Here is a 17,917-nt window from a genome sequence, read left to right on the forward strand (position 1 = left end):
GTTCATAGTTTGGGAGCACATTTTTTTCTCATCTCAGCTACTTGCCTTACCCCATCAGTAATTCCACTGATTTCAAGGCACTGTAGTCAAGGGTTTTCTTTTTCAGGCCTTAAAGATGAAGTTCATGGAATCTGAGCCAATTCCTCAGTGTAGACCACAGCTAGTAAGTAATTATCTATTCCTCATTGAATTATTTCCTCATAATTCAAATTTATGCTCAAGGTTTGATTTTTGGGTAAAAATTCTGATACCACTGAAGTCAAAGACAATTTTGTCACTGGTTTCAAGGCCTTGTTTTAACTTCCATATTGTGCCTCTGTAATTTTTCTCAGAGGCTGAACTTACTTTTTTCATGCTGTTACTACTATTTTCTGCTGTCATTATTTCTCCTTTAGGAGTAAGACAAGAGGAAGAGCTGACTTGTGGGTGGCTGACATAATATTCAGTCTTTTCCTCATTCGGGCCTAGAAATTTACAAGTTTATGAATGTTGTTTGTGAATGTAGCCAGCTAATCAGACATCCACCAAAATATTTGCACCTTTATATTCAATAGCATAATAAAAGATTTTTGAAACAGTTGACCTCAGGGGAAATGAGTGCGCCAGCTCTTTGATATAAATCAAGGATCAACAGTGTTTTGTCTGTATTTAAAGCTTTTGCCAATTATGAGAATCACAGCTTTTCTTTCCATATGTTACTATATTGCATAGTTGTAAAAGGAAGTGTGACCCACATTTAATATAAAGTAAGTCTCAGAAACCAGAAGGCAAAGGAAAAAAAATCCTCATAACTTTTTTTCTTTTTCAATGATTTGTGATTCACTGGGGTAGAGTGTGGTCTGTTGTTACAGAAAAAGAGACCTGATCTTGTTCTCATAATCTCTAGTGGGAAGATAACATAAGTGCAAATGTTCTTGACTATATTTCAATAGAAACTCATATTTTAAAAAACAGAAAGGATAGTGAAAGTCTATAGGGGTGAACAGGGTTTAAAGGGTAAAATTAGGAGAAGTTAAAATGATGCAATGAAAACTATTTAGTGATTTTTTTGAGCAGTTGTACAGGTTCTTGTATGCCTCTTGTATGTAAATCTTCTAAAAATAAATGAAATGTTCCTTTACCATTATCTTGTTATAACATAACGGTATCTTATTACAGATTATAATCTGTACTATAGATTAATAATAGAATTATTAATTGTATTATTATAATTTTAAAAAACCCATTATCTTAGCGGTTTGTCTATCAGTCAGGAGTAGGGTGTAGTGAAATGTCAGCATGTACATTTTTCTTTGCAAGTTTTTTCCATTTTAAAATACGTCATGAATTTCTTCACTCCTCTTTGTGACTCCTATGTTGCAGGAAAGTCATAAAATGCTCAAGAGGTTACACAAGATGCTTTTTCTCTTTTTTCCCACGGAAGCAAGGCAAAACAGGCTCCTAGAGTAGCACTGCACGATGAGCAGAAGGAATCATATCTCCAACAGTCACCAAAACAGATTTTCTATGGCCTAAAATGTACCTTAGCCCTTCAGGACTGGAAGTACATGAGTGCCCTGCTGGGAAAGTGGCTGATCCTGGTGAGCTGTGGGATAATAAATTTGTGACAATGCAAAGCTGCTTGTGTGGGACTGATCCTTGCCAAAACATCAGAGTTTTAGGGGTGATGCTCTGTAAAATTAAGGGACTTTGATGGCAAATCCCCTGAAACAGCTCAAATTGGTGTTCAGACTGTGTGGGGGCCGGGGAACCCGCTGGCTCCTGGTTCCTGGGTCTCCCCTGGAGGCAAGACACCTTTCACTCAGAGAGAGACAATGTATCACTCCCAGGGATCTTTGAGTTAGATATGTTAAACTGCTGTGCCCTATTGGTGTTCCCCCCTGCTGTCCCAACCCGATACATGTAACTCAGGCTCCCCCCGCCCCTCTCCTCCCCTATAAATATCCCGGGTTTTCTCCTGTTCGGGAGATTAGCTCCCTTCGCCAAAGCTCTGCCTGAATAAAGGTTTGTGCTTAGCGGAATGCTGGACCAGGTTTCTCGTCCCTGCTTCCCGTGTCGCCTGCCCGCTGCCGCTGAGCCGAGCTGGAATCACTCGCCTGCCCGAAGCCGCTCACACACGCTTCGGCCCAGACCTGTTCAGGGCTGCCTCGCTAGAGAAGTCGCGGCCCTCTGGCCCCTCCGTCGCCGCGGCAGACTGGAGCAGGCTTTTCTTAAGTTTGGGATTTCCTTCTTCATCTTGAGATGTGGAAATTACAGCAGCTGAGGCCATTACAGCATACTGGATGGATGCTGCTAATGCTTCAGACAGCTGCTGGACTTTGTCAAGTTGTGTTGTAAAGAATCCAGTTGCAGGATTTCTTGGTTTGTTTATGCTTTATTACTGTGTTATTTATCTTTAATATACTTTTAATATTTGCTACACTTCAATTTCATTCTTGCAGATGGGAGATTGAACGGGCCAGGAGCTACATTATGTAACAGCCCAAACCACAGAGCAAAAGATGCTAAATATCACTGCATGACTAATGAAGAATATCTCAATCACCTTAATGATATACTGATGGATGTCTGTGGGGTAAATAACATCGAGTTTTGGTACGCTTTTGGCAGTGAAGCTGGTAGCTATTTTGATCTAACGATTTGTTTTGAAAGTCGGTTTGGAGGAGCTGTTGGGAAGGTGGCTCTAAATATTATGCTGGATTTCAAGTCTTCTGTGTTCTCAGAAACCTCCAGTTCAAATACATTCAGTTTTCAAGGCAAAACCTTTTATTTATTCTTAATTGTTTTCTCTGCAGTCTCTGCCAGGAAAATACATTCTGGGTTATTTTTTCCCATCCTTTTCTAAGTACAGCTATTAAGTATTCTGCAATTAGCAACGAATATCTATGAACTACTCATTCATGAAACAGCCCATCTATTCATGAGAATGATTCTTCAAGAAGGTATTCTTAGTCCCCAAAATTTGCAACACTGTGATCTTAATCAAGAGCTGATTTTCCAGCTTTCTTCATTTGGTTATTATTTTCTGTAAGGCAGAACTACAAATGTTTTGGATTCTTAAAACTGCATTAAAATACTTGCCTGTTGTCAGTACAAGTCAAAAGCAAACCTTTGTTACTTATTTAAAAAATATGCAGTAGACCTGTTAAATATATCTAGTTTAATATATTTAGTTAAATATTCCTTGTTAGGACACCTATTCCGCCTTCTGTGAAACAGACAGTAACGGTGACAGTATCAGCAAGTCCTGAACAGCTTTTTGCTTGCCTTGAGGAATTCTTGTACTCACTGGGTTTGTTGGGAAAGAACCTGACCTTCATGTTACATTAGCAAGAATTCTGTCAACTGTTTCACACCCAAGCAGCCAAGGAAGTACTTCCTTGGCTCTTGCCATCTCACAAATAAGCAAGAAAAAGTTGCACAGCACCTACAGTAACCTGCTGTGTTTACAGAAATGAATATACAGCGTGAACACTTGTAGTGGGTATAAATGAAGATGTGGTATTAAAATACATCTTTATCAAGCTTAAGTGGGGAGCTCTACCAAGTTATTAGTGATTTTTGGCTGCATTTGATTACACATTGAATCCATTGAGTCTGGATTAAAATGCCAGAACTACCTCTGGTGGCTGCTTTAATCTGTGAGGTTAAACATACAAACTGGTGCCTGAGTTGAAGCTTTAGAGCTGAGCGAGTCTCCAAACTGGACAATTTTGCTGCATCTTGCAAGCACGCAGGGCTGGGGACACAGTTTGGGAATCAGCTGTCCTTCTGGAGGGAAGTGAAAGCAGGGTATTACCTGAGACAGTGTCTGCCAGTTCTGGCACTAACATTGCTATCAGAGTATTTCAGAACAGCAGAGCCTCATGCTTCAGAGTTTTAAGCCAGCAGAACACAAGGAGCAGACAAGATCAGGAGACATGTGCTGAGGCCCCACAGAGTGGCTGGAGGATAAAGAGAGTAGACCCACATCTTCCATTCCTGTGAGAAGAGATACTGCTTAAAATGTCCAGAATTTTAAGGTTTGAGTATAAAATCAATGATAAATGAAATTTAAGCCATAAAAAAAACTATTCTAAAGGCTCAGTGTGAAACTCTGTTTAGCTATGCAAAGAAAGACAAATTTATAAAAAATAATGACAAGATAAAACAGGAAAAAGCTCCTGATCAGCAACTCATCTCTGCTGTGGCAGTGATGATGTGATATATACACATAGGCTAATTTCCCAGTTTTTATTTGTCTCTTACAGCATTGCTGTTGGCTCTGATGGTAGTAATATTTATCTGCTTGGTTTGTTTTTCTTTTTTCCTGAATAGGACAACTGAGTGAATTAAGGACATCAGTCTAAAACAAGAAAGGAAACTGATGTTCACAGAATTATTAATGCTGGGAAAAAACCTCCAAAATCATTGAATCCAACCTCCGACCCAACACCACCATGGCAGCTAAACCATATCATGAAGTGCTACTATATTTATTCATTCTTTTAACATTTCAAAAGACAGTGAGTCTAACACTTCCATGTGAAACCTGTTCCAATGCTTAACCACCTTTTCAGCTATGAAATTTTTCCTATTATCCAACATGAACTCCTGAAATGATTGAATCTTGCTACCAGTTGGAATTTGAGATTACTAATTACTATTGTGCTGTCATTTCTGTTTCAGTTTATACTCATCTAGAGATTGAAATATTTTGATGATAGCTCCATAACTTCCCTATTTCAAATTTTCTTGCTGATTCAGAAGCTTAACAAAGAAAACATGACCAGTGCCAGATTTTTCCCCAGCCAGCTCCCAGCACCAAGCCAAGAGTGGGCTGCTCCTGGAAAGCAGGGCAGCTTAGGGCTTATGCTCTACAGCACAGGCTGTCCAGCATTGAGGGCATTAGCAAGGATGAGGGAGAGGTCTTCCATTCAGCTTCCAAAAGGGATTTATTCCTCTAAAGGCTCCAGGAAGGAAAGACAAAAAGCTTCACGGCTACAGCAACTTATATACAGGGAAGGAGCAAGGGGAGTGTACAAATAATAAACCAATAGGGAAGACTTAGGGGAGGAGCACAAGGAGGGGTTACACAATACATAAACCAAAGGTAAACACAAGGAAAGGAGAGTGGGGCACATGGGCCAATGGGGCTTGGGGGAATAGGGGAATTCCAAAGGGGCAGTCCAGGCAGGGGGTTGGCACAAGGGAGGATTGACAACTTAATGGGAGGGGGAACAGGGAACATTCGGGAACAAGGGGCAGGTATCAGGGTGGATTGGCAACTGGGGTAGGAGGGTACAAGCTAACTATTAACTGGGAGGGGGCGGTGGTGTACAACTTAACAATACAGAAGGTAATTGAATCAAATATAATGAACAACAATACACCGAACAAAAACACAGTGCTGGGAAGCCTGAAGATCATTTGCATTTTCACAGTTCAGTTTTCATACTATTATGTTGGTCAATGATTTATGTTTATGGACTCTTCTTTCAAGAAGTGCTTCTCAGGTGTGGCAGCCCTTATGCAGCACATGGATTTAGTCAGGTTTCTGTGTAGTGTTACAACCTCACCTGAGTCTCCTGTATTCCTCTGCATGCTTGGATTTAGTCAGAAGTGCCAGCTCCCAAAATTAAGGCACTTGCGATGGTGGATGAATTTGCAAATGTTTTTTGCCTTATTCCCCATTTCTAGCCATGCCTTGGTGACTCACAGAGATAGTTTCGGTTTACATAATTGATGTAAAGCAAGGATAATCTTCCTGGAGTCACTCCAGGATATAATTGTTTCTGAGATAATTAACATATCCTTCCATGTGTATAAATGATCCAGGCTGGATCTTGAGTTTGAGGAAGAATTGAACAGCATTTATTTGAAAATAAATAGGGAATTACAAAATTTAAAACATCTTCACTAACCTGCAGCCAGGGAAATAAGACAATATTGAAATAATTAAGTTTACACAGATGTGAAGTAACAATCTTTAATGTGTATCTTAGAAATGACAAAAACAAAACCACTACCACCGTGAAGAACAACAAAAGAGAAGTAAACTCGTGGAGATTAAAGCTCCCACTAACGTAAAACATAGCTGTTATTTTATTTTTTTCTTCTCTGTGAAAAAAGCAGATGATAACGGATGCAGAGCTAGCTTGTGATCACGCTCATTACTATCTTGTTATCAAAGCAAGAACCAGATGGTATGACCTAGTAAGGGTAAGAAGAATGTTTTCTTTAAATAAATAAGCAGCACTAATAGATTTCAGTACATCATGCAATGTTGATCTTCAGATTCTATAAATATTCAAAGAGACCCATGCAAAAAAGCTCATTAATGATAAAAAGTTACTCTGTAATTAAGAAAGAAATCCACTGTCTAAATAATATGCAATTTTTGCAACATTCATTACATTTTAGATGCTATTATGGTTATCTCTAAAACTTTCTTCACATTCTACTCTTGTTTATTTTATTCAATGTGTCTGTTGTAAGAGGAGTAATGGGCTACACCTGAGGCCTGACCACTAAGGCTGTACACAAACACAGCTTTCTGCTCTGCTGGCACTCAGTGTTTCCCATCACAAAGAGCCATTGAGGGTAATGCTTACACCATGCAAAAAGACTGTCTTAAATCTATCCTATAAAAATATTCCCATCTTCTTAAACTTCTTGAAATATTTGGTCAACGAATAATCAGCAGAAGAAAAAAAATGAATATGATTTTTTAACTAACTGTGTGCATTCAACAGTAGTACTGGTAATCTCAGTTTACAAATTGACTGGTAAAACCACCAACAAACCCAAGCAATCAACCTAAACCTGGACCAAAATCTAATTAGTATTAGATATAGAATGAATTGGAGAGAAAATCTACAGGTCTGTAATTTTCCAGTCCATTACCTGATGTACTTGAAGATGTCCCTGTTCATTGCAGGGATTGAACTTGATAGCTTTTGAAAGTGCCTTCTGACCTAAAGTATTCTATTATTCTATTATTCTGTTATTTTCTGCTTCTTTCTCAATTTCCATTATTTATTCAGCTTGTAGATAGATCAGACATTTTGTCAAACTTGTTGGTTCTTGTTAGTGATGATTTCTTTTGCATTCCAGAATTTTCAAGGGTTTGGCAGTGAAGGAAATGGCATTATACAGCCAAGGGACGTGAGGAAGTTCTTGTTCCCATTTGGCATTCCAATCGCCCTGGAAGGACTGAAGCAGCTTTGGGCAAGGTATAGCAACTCTATATTATTAGGTCTTGCAATAATGCATCTTTTATAGGATTACAGAGCCTTCGGTAGTGCAGTAAATGACAATAGATTACACTGCACAAGAAATCTTTTGCTATGATTGTGACTTCATTACATGCAACTGTGTTATAGGAGGCTATGTCTCATCATACTAAGTTCAGTTAGATCCATCAGTTTCCAATTAATTCAAAGATATAACTTCCTCTTGGCTTTGGTATTTCTGATCTCTTTAACTGAACATGCATTTTCTTCTCAGATGGCACCGTAGGACACTGCTTAAATTAGCCTCTTTTCCAGCAATTTTTCTTATACACACAAATGCTCAGCTCAGAGTGTCCTGGGTTAAAGTCAGTTTCAGATATCTCAGGTCAGGTGAGAACTGCAAACAGAGCTTCCATCCAGGAGGTCATGGACAGTCCATGTTGCACACCTGTATGAAGGCACAACTTCTTATTTTCAGAGCACTACATTTACTTCCAATATTTTCAACCGCAATAAAAGCAACACAGTCAAAAGAAAAACGCCACATACCAAATACTTAACAAAAGAAAGCAAGGCAATTTCATGCTTGTTGTATTTCGTTTATTTAATTTTGTTATGAATTTGTTAAAAACTTGATAGTATGTTCTTGTTTCCCCCTGTTGATAGTATTGGTTTGGCCCCAGTTGTCTGTTATGTAAAGCCCTCCCAGTTTTCCTGAATGTTCCCCATCAATCACCTTTACCCTGCCCCATCTCCCCATCCATCATCGTAAACCCCACCTCTCCTTCCAGCTCCTTCCATGTATATCATCCCTTCCTCGACATATTATTGGTTGTTATGTTATGTTCCCGCCTTCTTTGTATCCCCATTGGTCCCTGACATTGTAACCTCCTCCCCTTACCCCTCCCTCCGTGAGCTCCCATTGGACCCTGGACTGTGACCGCCCCTGAGGTAAAACCTAGTGCACAGAGGTGCTTGGGGCTCTCTTTGGTCCTGTTTTCTCCCAGGCCGGACCGTTGTGTTCATCCCCTCTCCCCAATAAACCTGTTCCTGGGCAGTACAGCCGAGTGAGTCTCCTCCTTCCTTTTGCCATCACCCACGACGCCTGATTTGGCAGAGCCTGGCAGGATTCGGTGCTCTGAAGGTTCTGCAGTGGGATCACCTTTCCCCCTCGTTCCCCACTCCTGGCGACTGCCTGTGCTGGAGTGGCACCGTAGAGCTAGCCCGGAGCTGCGGTGCAGCCAAGAGCAGCGTCACGTGCTGTGTAAAAATTTCAAGTAATACCATGAGATGCTTTTATAGACAAGTAATTCGTTGTGCAGTGGGGGGAGCTTGTCTGCCTTCAACAAAGAGGAGCTGTGCTGTAAACTGTGTTTACAGTGGGATAGATGTCAGTTGAATGTGGCATTATATAAAAAGCTACCTTTATTTCAGGTCTATTTTGAAAAGTGATCACACTAATATATATAATCTCAGTGTATTGCATATTGGTTAAAAACTGCATTAATTATATAGATTTTCCTTAGCATTGATTTATTTATGAACTATTTTCTACTCCATGAGATTTTACTTCCCATTCTTATTTCTTATTCCTGTGGCATGTTAAAGAGTGTCCTTTTCATGCAGTTATCTGCTGCATAACTTCACCCCGATCAGCACTCCTCTTAGAGAATAACTAAAATCTCTTATGTGCCTGATATGTCTGTAACTTGAATAAGGGAATTAGACTGAAGCTGAGGCTATATTAGGCATTGCCATGCATCAGGGCACTGGCAGGGGGAGAAACTCCAGAGGATATAGCCTATGGAAGGATTTATACCTCAGAAAATATGAAAAGTGTTTATGAAGCTAAACCTATGTTTCTGAAGGACAATTGCAATTCTGAGCATCTTTTGTGACCACTTTGAGACACTTGAGAATGGATTTTTTGGAGACCTGTATCTCAAACCAGACTCTGAAAGACTGCAGCACTGAGAACTGGAGAATACTCCTGGCAATTTTCTCCTCAGGATAGTGTTTTTAGAAGTGACTCTGTGATTACAATGCGTAATTCCCATCTTTTGAACCTTGTGTAAAGTCACTCATTCATTTTCAGTGTGGTATGGCACCTCAGTAAGGAAGGGAAGTCAGTGAGAGCTAAGCTGTTAAGTCAGTTAAGGACATTTGTAATGCCTTTCTATGGGGAGCACATGAATATTTTAAAAGAGCATTTCGTTTTCAAGGTATGATACAGATGAAAAAGGATAACTAACTCACCGAGAATTTTTAAGAAGCTGGGGATGGAGTCTCCATCGACTGGCACAGGCTCAGCCAAAACATCACAGACGACAGTCTTGCACATTTACAAACATTAATTTTGCTTATTATTAGAATAATAAACAAAAGAATCATTCAAAGCTGAAAGAGCAGCAGGAATAGCAGAAAATAAAGCTCTGCATGTAAAAGAAATTACAAATCAGATCAAGTAAGTTATTTATGAGCTTAGCATTTACCTTGCAGTGTTTGTGTTTTAGTTTGTCAAGATGACACTGTGAGCAATACAAATACAATGTTACTAAAAAAAAGGCTTTGAAAAAGAGTTCTGGAGGGTGCTGGACCAAGCTTATCCATAGTGCTACTCCCTTGACTTGATGGAGATGAGCCTAGCTTGTGTGCACTGGGAGGCATCTTTCACAGGTGTTCTCCATGGGTTGTATCTTTTGCTACACAGACCTTGTGGCAGCATCTCTAGTGGCAAAGCAGAATGTCCAGAAACATTCCCAGACTGCTGCTGGACTGCCAAATCTTTTACTTGTGACAGCTAATGGTTTCCCTCCTCCCTCCCAGCGCTGCTCGGGAGCAAGAATGCCTCAAGCACAGCTCCTCCTGGGCAGCTTGGAGTCAGCTGCTCGCTTTGGGTGGCTGAGAAGGTTCAGTGGCAGAGATGTGCCAGGTGACCCCTGTGCCTAGGCCACTCTCTGGCCTGTTGATTTGTGTCAGCTCATGGTTCCAGTCCTAACACTGCTATCCGCTCAGACCAAAGGAGAAGAGCATGTGCATGTCCCTCCCCACCAGACTGCTTCAGACAACCTTGACTTGGACCTGGTTATGCTCACCAGGGTCTTTCCTTGCAGCTGGACTGGGTGTGTAGGACACTGTGCTCCCATCTCATTCCATGTCCCTTGGATGAGTGACGGGTCACACTCAGCTTCACATACGTCTAGCAGCTCCTTAAATTGCTAGGAAATGGCTCCGGAGTGCAACACAACCAGCCTTGACAAGGACGGACCCTGGCTCCATGTGACAGAAACTAGCATCTCATCTCTGAGTCTCTGTCTGAAACAAAATCAACACTCACAGTTAAGAGGTCACTGCTCCTGCAAAGAGCATTTGACAGACAAATGACAAAATGATATCCTGCTTGCAGTGGAGTCTAATGATCCGTGCTTGCCCCAGTGAGTCAGCAGTGATTAGCCTGCTGCTCCTGCTTCTGTAAGATTTCTGCACCTGCCAGCAGATTGAGGCAGCAGGAGAATCCTCTGCCCTACCACAGTGCTGTTAAAACTTCATATTTCTGTGGATAAACACCACCTGGATGCTTATCATGTTTCTTGCTAGTGCTTTCACTCTTCTCCTGAAATGTATTATATTTTTTATTTAGGAGTATAAACCCTCAGGAGCAAAACCCATGTAAAAATACATCCCCAGGAGCACAGATTTGCTTTCTTTTGTGCCTGAAAAGAGTCTGGAAGTTGTGGAAACTAGTAAATTATTGTTTATAAGAATGATAATTCCCGATGATGTTGTTGGTAAAGTTGATACACTCATAAACAGAGAAGAGCAGCCTTGTCTTGCAGAAAAAGAGGCAGCTGTGGAAATCAACTCACAACTGCCCCACAAAAGAGAGACAGAAGCCTGTAAGCTAAGGCTTTTGCCTTTTTACCTGCTTTTTTAAATTCTGTTTCTCAGTGTTCCAAATACCCTGAAAGAATAAGAGCAAGACTCTCCTATTTTTTTAGCATCACGTCTCTCCCACCTGCATTGCAGCTCTCTGGTGTAAACTGCACTTATGACACCCGCAGGTATCAACGAGAGTTCCACCTGTAAGGAATTGTATAATGCAAAGCAGAGATGGTGAGGCAGCTGCTGTGTTGCAGAGGCATTGTTTATTATTGCACTGGATGTGAAACTGCCTCATTCTAGGCTTTTCCACTCCATTTTTGATGCCACCCCGTTATCTCTAGTCTGACTTGGATGAAGAACTCTTCTGGTCAGGAACCTTCTATTTCTTTCTGGTAGTGCAATGCCAAGTGTGAGGCAGCCCTGCCTCCAGTGCTATAAATAAGAAGCAGCTCTGCAAGTCAGGAAGATGCTGTGTGCTGCAAGCAGAAATTACACAGTGTGGGTCAAAGATACAAATACTCCTCCTGAAGCAGCTGGAGAGTAATTAAATCAATGGAGAAGACATGCCAGGTAAAAAAAAAAATAGTCATGGATGTGTGATGCTGGCAGGTCTGCACCCTTCCATATTATTTACTGTTGTGAACCTATTGTCACAACAACCATGGTCGGAACGGCAACAACACTCACAGATACACATTGCTCAGCCTTTATTTGGAGAAACAGAAATTGGAGACTGGGTCACATAGAACTCCATGCAGTTATGTGCTACCAGCTGGAGTCAGATGCTCCTGGTTGAGATAGAGCAGTGTTCCAATAAGTGGACGTGGAATATTCTGACTGCTGCACTGAGGGGTCCCTCATCTTGAGTGCCGACAGTTTGCAGAAGGGACTTTAATAACCCTTTCCAAAATTGCATTCTAATTAATTGTTAGGTTCTGCTTTTCTTGATTTTCATGCATTGGACACCCAGTTCTGATTCTAATATTTTGAAATTTGTCATCTGCAGCTTTGTCTGGGACTGAGTTCACTATTTAATTACTCATGGTCTGCAAAAGTAAGTTTTATTATTGATTATTGCCATCTTTCAGTTTTGCTGAATATTCTCTTTTTGCCTCCCACACTTCCTCACTCGCCTCCTGGATAGTGGGAGTAGTCCTGTGTTAGCAGTACCTGTCTGGTTTTCTCTCTTGGACATCTGGATGTGCAAGAGAAGTTGAATCCAGACCGCTGAACTTCTCAGATTTCAAGTAAGGCTCTGGAAAACCATAAATGACTCTAGAGCTGGAGTCATTGTACAGTAGATGAAAAAATCCATGTGTGTGGAGGCTTTGAAGGCAGGAACCCAGCCCAGTGTCAGTCTTCTTCTCCAGAACCTCCCCAGAAAGCTGAGATACGAGAAGCAGAGGTAGGGACCATCCCTCTGACTGTATGGCCGACGTAAGGAGATCAGCTCTTGGTGAGAAAAAACAATGCAGTGGCTGCAAAACCAAGCCAGAGTGTTCCACATGGGCCTCAATACACACTTCCTTCCCAGTGTGCTGGGAAAGAGATTCCTTTCACCTTTCACATTTTCGCTGGGAGAAGATATTTGCCTGCAGTGTGGACCTGCTGTTTACAGGGCCCACTTCAGCAGCACTGGCAGCAGTACCGGCTCCCCCTTCCGTGAGATCACACAAGCCCTCGTGTTTTTCCTTGCCCAGTGGCTGTATCCAGCCTGTGTCCTTACTCCTAGCTTCCTGGAAGGGCTGTGAACCTCAGCCTACCAGCTTTGGAGCAGTTTCAGGGCCCTGTGATCACACCCTGTGAGGCAGACAAAAGCTCTGGGCATCTTACAATTCAAAACACACTGCCTTGCACTCTTTTTTTTCCCCCTTTTGCTTTTGGAACAAATTGCCCAAATTAGAAACAGACATTGAACAGTGTGCAGAGGTTCTGCAGCTCTCCAAGAAAAAATATGAAACATTTGCAAGAAAATATTATTTTTTTGGCATTGCAGCTTGATCTATGGTTTAAATCCTTATTCTCTTCATGTAGATATTTATTGCTGTGAGTGGAATAATTACCACCTGGAAATCTTTTATTAGACCAAAAAATGTTGAATGCTTCAATTTTCCAAAAATACGAATCTCAAAAATTCAGCCTCTGCTTTCTTTGGGATTATTCTGTGATTCTGTGAAGATTTAAGTGGAAGATGACAGCAGTGATGAAGAGTGGCACTGAAAATAAATATAGTTGAAAAAGGGTTGCTGAATTTTCCTGAAATGAGGCTACAGTGTGGACCATATCAACCCTTCAAAGCCCTCCCATGCAAGATGGAAGGCTGTGCTGAATAGACTTTGGGGCTGGCAGAGATCAATGTCTGGCTGAAATTACAAATTGTCCTGTAGGGAGGTCAGCTGGCTTTGGTTTTTAAGTTGCTGTCCTGCCTCCTTGGTGTGATTTTCCTGGTCCCTTGCTGGGCCTCAGTCCCCATCTTCCTCCTCCACTGTCCATTGCTGTAAAGCTGTGGGATTTAAGCTGTGGCATGTCAGCTCTGAAAAAGCAAACAAACCCCGCTCTGACAGGAGATTTTAGATTTGTTTCTCTGCTGGAAAGTCTGCAGGCTTCTGAACATAATAAAAGTTGAAACTCGGAGAGTAATTAGCAGCTGTTGTATCTCTAGGGTCTGGTGTCTAAGAGCAGGCTGAGCGAGTCTGATCTGGTTAGTCAGTAATTAGGAACCTGGAGATTGAGGAGAGCAAAGCCAGCAGGAAAGAAATGTAAGTGCACCATGATTGCTGTGCACCCTCTGCAGAGCTTTTCCATACTCTTTCCAATACGAGTCTTGCTGTGAGTGTAAGCCCAGTGCCACATGGTATCAGGAGAAGGATGTGAAAGAGAGGAAGGAATTAAGCAGAAAAAGAGAGATTTGAAAGTGAGAGAAAAAGTGATAGCTCTGTAGGGGCTTTTAGAGCCTCTAAATCACACGGGCATTATTGCAGTTTCCTTGAAAAGCCTCACATCATGCCTTGGAACTTATATACAGTGCCCAGATTAATCATAAGGAAGCTCACAACTATTTTCTGGAATATTGCAGGAGTAGGAGCTATCAAAGTTTTTAATGGCATGAAACCAAGCCAGGGTGAGAGGGCAATCCATGCAGTTACAGAAAGTAAGTTGAAGGAATATTGCACTCACAAGGAAACTTGAACTTTTGAAAGACACAGATTTCATATAAGAATGCAGAGGGAGGAATCCTTTGAAGAATTTTTGGCTGATCTTAAAATAACAGATCAGTCAAGTAGGTATGGCATTTCAGAGATTCCATTTTAAAGTATCAAATCAAAGATCCAAAGATGCAGAAAAGATTCCAGGAAAGTAGGATTAAAAAAACCCAAAAAACAAAAACCAAACCAAAACAAAAAACCAAACCAAAATAAAAACAAAACAAAACAAAAAAAAACAACAACAACAAAAAAGACCACCTAAAAAATCTGTTTGGTCAAGCTAGGACAGTTAGACAATATGGAAATACTAGAAGGGGAGGACATGCTGTCTGTTAGGAAAGGAAATAAGAAAAAATTTAAGACTCTTCAGAGCTATCTGTAAGCTGCCAAAGTGAAATATGTGAAAATGTATAGGTTCACATTATGTTCAAGAGTTTAGAAATTCTGCAGCAGCTATAGGAAATACAGTTATTTTGCAGGACCTTGCAACTGGAAAAGCAGAGGCAAAAGAGAATACCCTTCATATCCCCAGATCTATGTGATGGTGCGCAAACATGTAGTACAACAAAATATCACAAAGAAATGCTATGCAAAATCTTCAAAAGTGGGCTGCAGACTAAGAATAGCCAACCTCTAAATTAAAAACTGGTGCTCAGTCACTGCTACCTCCAAACACACTGCAAAATATGTGGCCCAGGGATCTCTCCATGTAGAGGAAAGACTACTGAAACTGAGGGTGTCTAGCAAGAGTCTGATTTGTATCAAAGGATCAAATTATCTTAATTTGAAAAAGATAAACAGGGAAGTTTAAATTTATAGGCAGAAAGAATTTGTGTTTGTTTTTTTTAGATATGCCTATCCCTGGGCTTGTTTAAAGCATTGAGTTGAGGAAGGATCCATAAACACAGGAGATCAGCACCCAAAAATCTTTAGTGTCAGAGAAAAAGGAGACACAGAATGCAGAGCTGTATTTTTGCAGCAGTGTGTGCTGCTAGGAGCATCCTTCTGGTTGTGAGAGAGAAGACCTTAAAGGAGCTGGATTCTTTAGGAGTGTCTTAGTTTAGGGCAAATTTGGGAGAAAACCTCCAAATGGGGGTTTCTCCAGGGAGGAAAAAAAAAATTCAAATGACCCTTCCCCCCCCCGAACTGGTCTGGGAAAGGAAAAAAAAATGCCTTGGAGAGAAGTGGAAAAAGCTGTTCATTTAACAGAAATTGAATAATATTAAATAATAAAACCTCTCACTGTTCGATGGGATGGCAAGTCTAGGAAGAAAAGCCCTTTTCATGTGGTGTAGCTCAGCTCACTCAGGTTCTTATCAGTCCTTTCGGCGCTGGAAAGTGCCCAGGCCCAGGCCCCAGTGGGCCACAGGCGTGAGCTCCCGGGGTTTGGCTGGGTGTTCAGTCCAGAGCAGGTTTGCACAGATCCAAGAAAAAGGGAACAAAAAAAAATGGTCCAGGGAACTCCTCTGCCTCAGCTAGCTAAAACTAACTAAAAGCCAGAGAGAAGCTCTGTCCCTCTGTCTGTCCGTGTTGCAGACACCACAGTCCAGGAGCGGGATGTGTGGGAGTGATGTTTTTCTTTAACACAAGCTGCGGCTTCTTCTTCTCCCTCTCTTGCTCTCAAAGCCAGTCTTAAAGGTGCAGAACTTAATATATAACATAAACCAGACGATTGGGGGATACCAGTATCATAAAGTCACCCCAGGACAAGGAGTAATAGTGGGAAGTTTGAAAATGAGCCAGTTAGAAACAGCAAGATGAACAGACAAGTGACTGAGACTGTTTTTGGGACCAAGTATCTGTTTCAGGACAGCCACTGTAAGGGATATTTTCAGATAAAAGGGCTGCATACATTTTTGCAGGTATCGGTAGTTTTTTACAAAAATTAAAAATCCAGATTGTTCTGCTGGAAGCAAACTTTGTTATGTCTGACAAGGTATTTAACACATTGCATTTTTAGACCACTGGACAAGAGGTTTTGCTTTCAAAGATTTCCTTTAGGCTTAAAGGTCATTCTTGACTTTTCACAGGGAGAGCCAATCACTGGAAGAAACTGTCCTGCTTGAACTGGTGATGTTGAGTAAAGAGAAAACCAGTAAGGAATTTGAAAAAAACATCTGAGGACCTGAAAATGTGATTAGACAAAAATGCAAATGTAAGGGAGGAGAAATATCATAAAAGATTAACTTTCAACAATACAAGCCCGAGTCATTACAAAAATACCACCAACAAAGATAACAAAGGTGTCCAGAGGTCCCTTTGCACACGAATGTTACATGACAGTTCATTTCATATATGAAATCTGTGCAAGTATCTTTTAATTTAGTATACAAAATTGACATACTAAGTTGTAAATGTGGGAAAGGAATTTCCAAATTAAAGGCATTAATAAAGACAACCCCTGGCCTTACATATAGTGGCACTAGAAGACACTCAAAATCTTCAAAAGATGGCTTTCAGGCAGTATTATTAAAAAAAGGAAAAAAAGAAAATGTCCTTTAATGTCCTTTGTTCCTTTGTTTCTAGGACAACATCTGGAAAAAAACAGGAGTGGGGCATAGACTGAGTGCAAAACTCTGGCTCACACTAATATGGAATATTTCTATAATCAGCCAAACTCTGGCTCTGTTCCCTGGTTGTAAGGAATATCACCTGTAATAATAATTCACCTGTATGGTCAGAGCTGAGACAAACCACTCTGCAGGCATAGGAAAGACCAGTTTCCAGAATGCAAAAATATCATGACTTTTAGTGATTTGGGGTTTTATTTTAGGTAAAACCATTCACCCTGATAATAAAGTTAAGGTTGGAGAAATACCTACTGAACAAAGACGCTTTACAGAGCATGCAGGGAATCTCCAGATAATTTGACTACAATGCTGAGCTGAGCCAAAACTTTTAAAGTACAGAACAAGCAAGCTGTGAAGCTGAGAAGTAATCCATACTTTTCAACTGACCTTGAGAAAAATGTTGAAAAATGGTTTCTTGCCAGTGAAGCTTGGTTAAGGAGAGAGTTAGCCCACGTAACAGTGAAAGGTACAGTGGAGCTGGAGCATGTAATAAACTGCTAACAACCCACCTAAGTCATATAATAGTTCAGATTTTTTTAAGGTAGGTGATTCCATACACAATGGTGTTTCCTGGACCCTGAGGAATTTATATGGGGAATCTTTGTTCCTATGAAGAGCACACTCCAAAAGTTTGGATTCTTAGGAGAAAAATAGGCAACAAAAATATATTGTCCTTGTAAAGGCTAGACTGAACTTACAACTTCTTGAAAACAAATAAAAAAACAAGGATTTTGGAAAGCTGAGAACAAATCGATTGAGTCAAGATGCTGAGAATCACAATGCAAAACATAAAAAAATTTGAGTTTCCAAAGTTTGGTCAAAGTCCCTGATGTCAGTGAAGTCTAGGCGACAAAATGAAGGGGGAAGAAAAGTTAAGATTTGGAGGCTTGATTTCAATCATGTGCAAGAAGTGATATCTGAGAGAGGCTTGAAGGTCCTGATCTGAAGTCCAGCATATGGGCATGGGTCAGGTCTTGTAGTGCTCAGGTTTTGGTCAGATCCAGCAGGTTTTGTTGGAGTTGTCTTGCTGTGTCAGAGTTTCAGG

General features: G+C 40.8%; 2 long non-coding RNA genes across 4 annotated transcripts; one reads left to right on the top strand and one right to left on the bottom strand.

Annotated features, from left to right (window-relative positions):
* Window positions 1–106: 106 nt before the first annotated feature.
* On the top strand, window positions 107–1,616 carry LOC111923415 (uncharacterized). The gene is made up of 2 exons (XR_002861073.2): window positions 107–163; window positions 1,363–1,616. It is a non-coding gene; the product is annotated as an uncharacterized LOC111923415 (long non-coding RNA).
* A 4,338-nt stretch (window positions 1,617–5,954) lies between these two features.
* Window positions 5,955–15,865, bottom strand: LOC111923414 (uncharacterized). 3 transcript variants are annotated; one of them, XR_015285737.1, is made up of 5 exons: window positions 15,546–15,865; window positions 10,310–10,529; window positions 9,471–9,546; window positions 8,259–8,474; window positions 5,955–7,662 (listed from the first exon to the last, which is right to left on the bottom strand). It is a non-coding gene; the product is annotated as an uncharacterized LOC111923414 (long non-coding RNA). The 3 variants fall into 3 exon arrangements; XR_002861072.2 differs by having other exon boundaries at window positions 15,539–15,863; XR_015285738.1 differs by lacking the exon at window positions 10,310–10,529 and having other exon boundaries at window positions 15,539–15,852.
* Between the last annotated feature and the right edge of the window lie 2,052 nt (window positions 15,866–17,917).

Source organism: Cyanistes caeruleus, chromosome 4 (genome assembly GCF_971803275.1).
Source record: "Cyanistes caeruleus chromosome 4, bCyaCae1.hap1.1, whole genome shotgun sequence".
Classification (NCBI taxonomy): Eukaryota; Metazoa; Chordata; class Aves; order Passeriformes; family Paridae; genus Cyanistes; species Cyanistes caeruleus.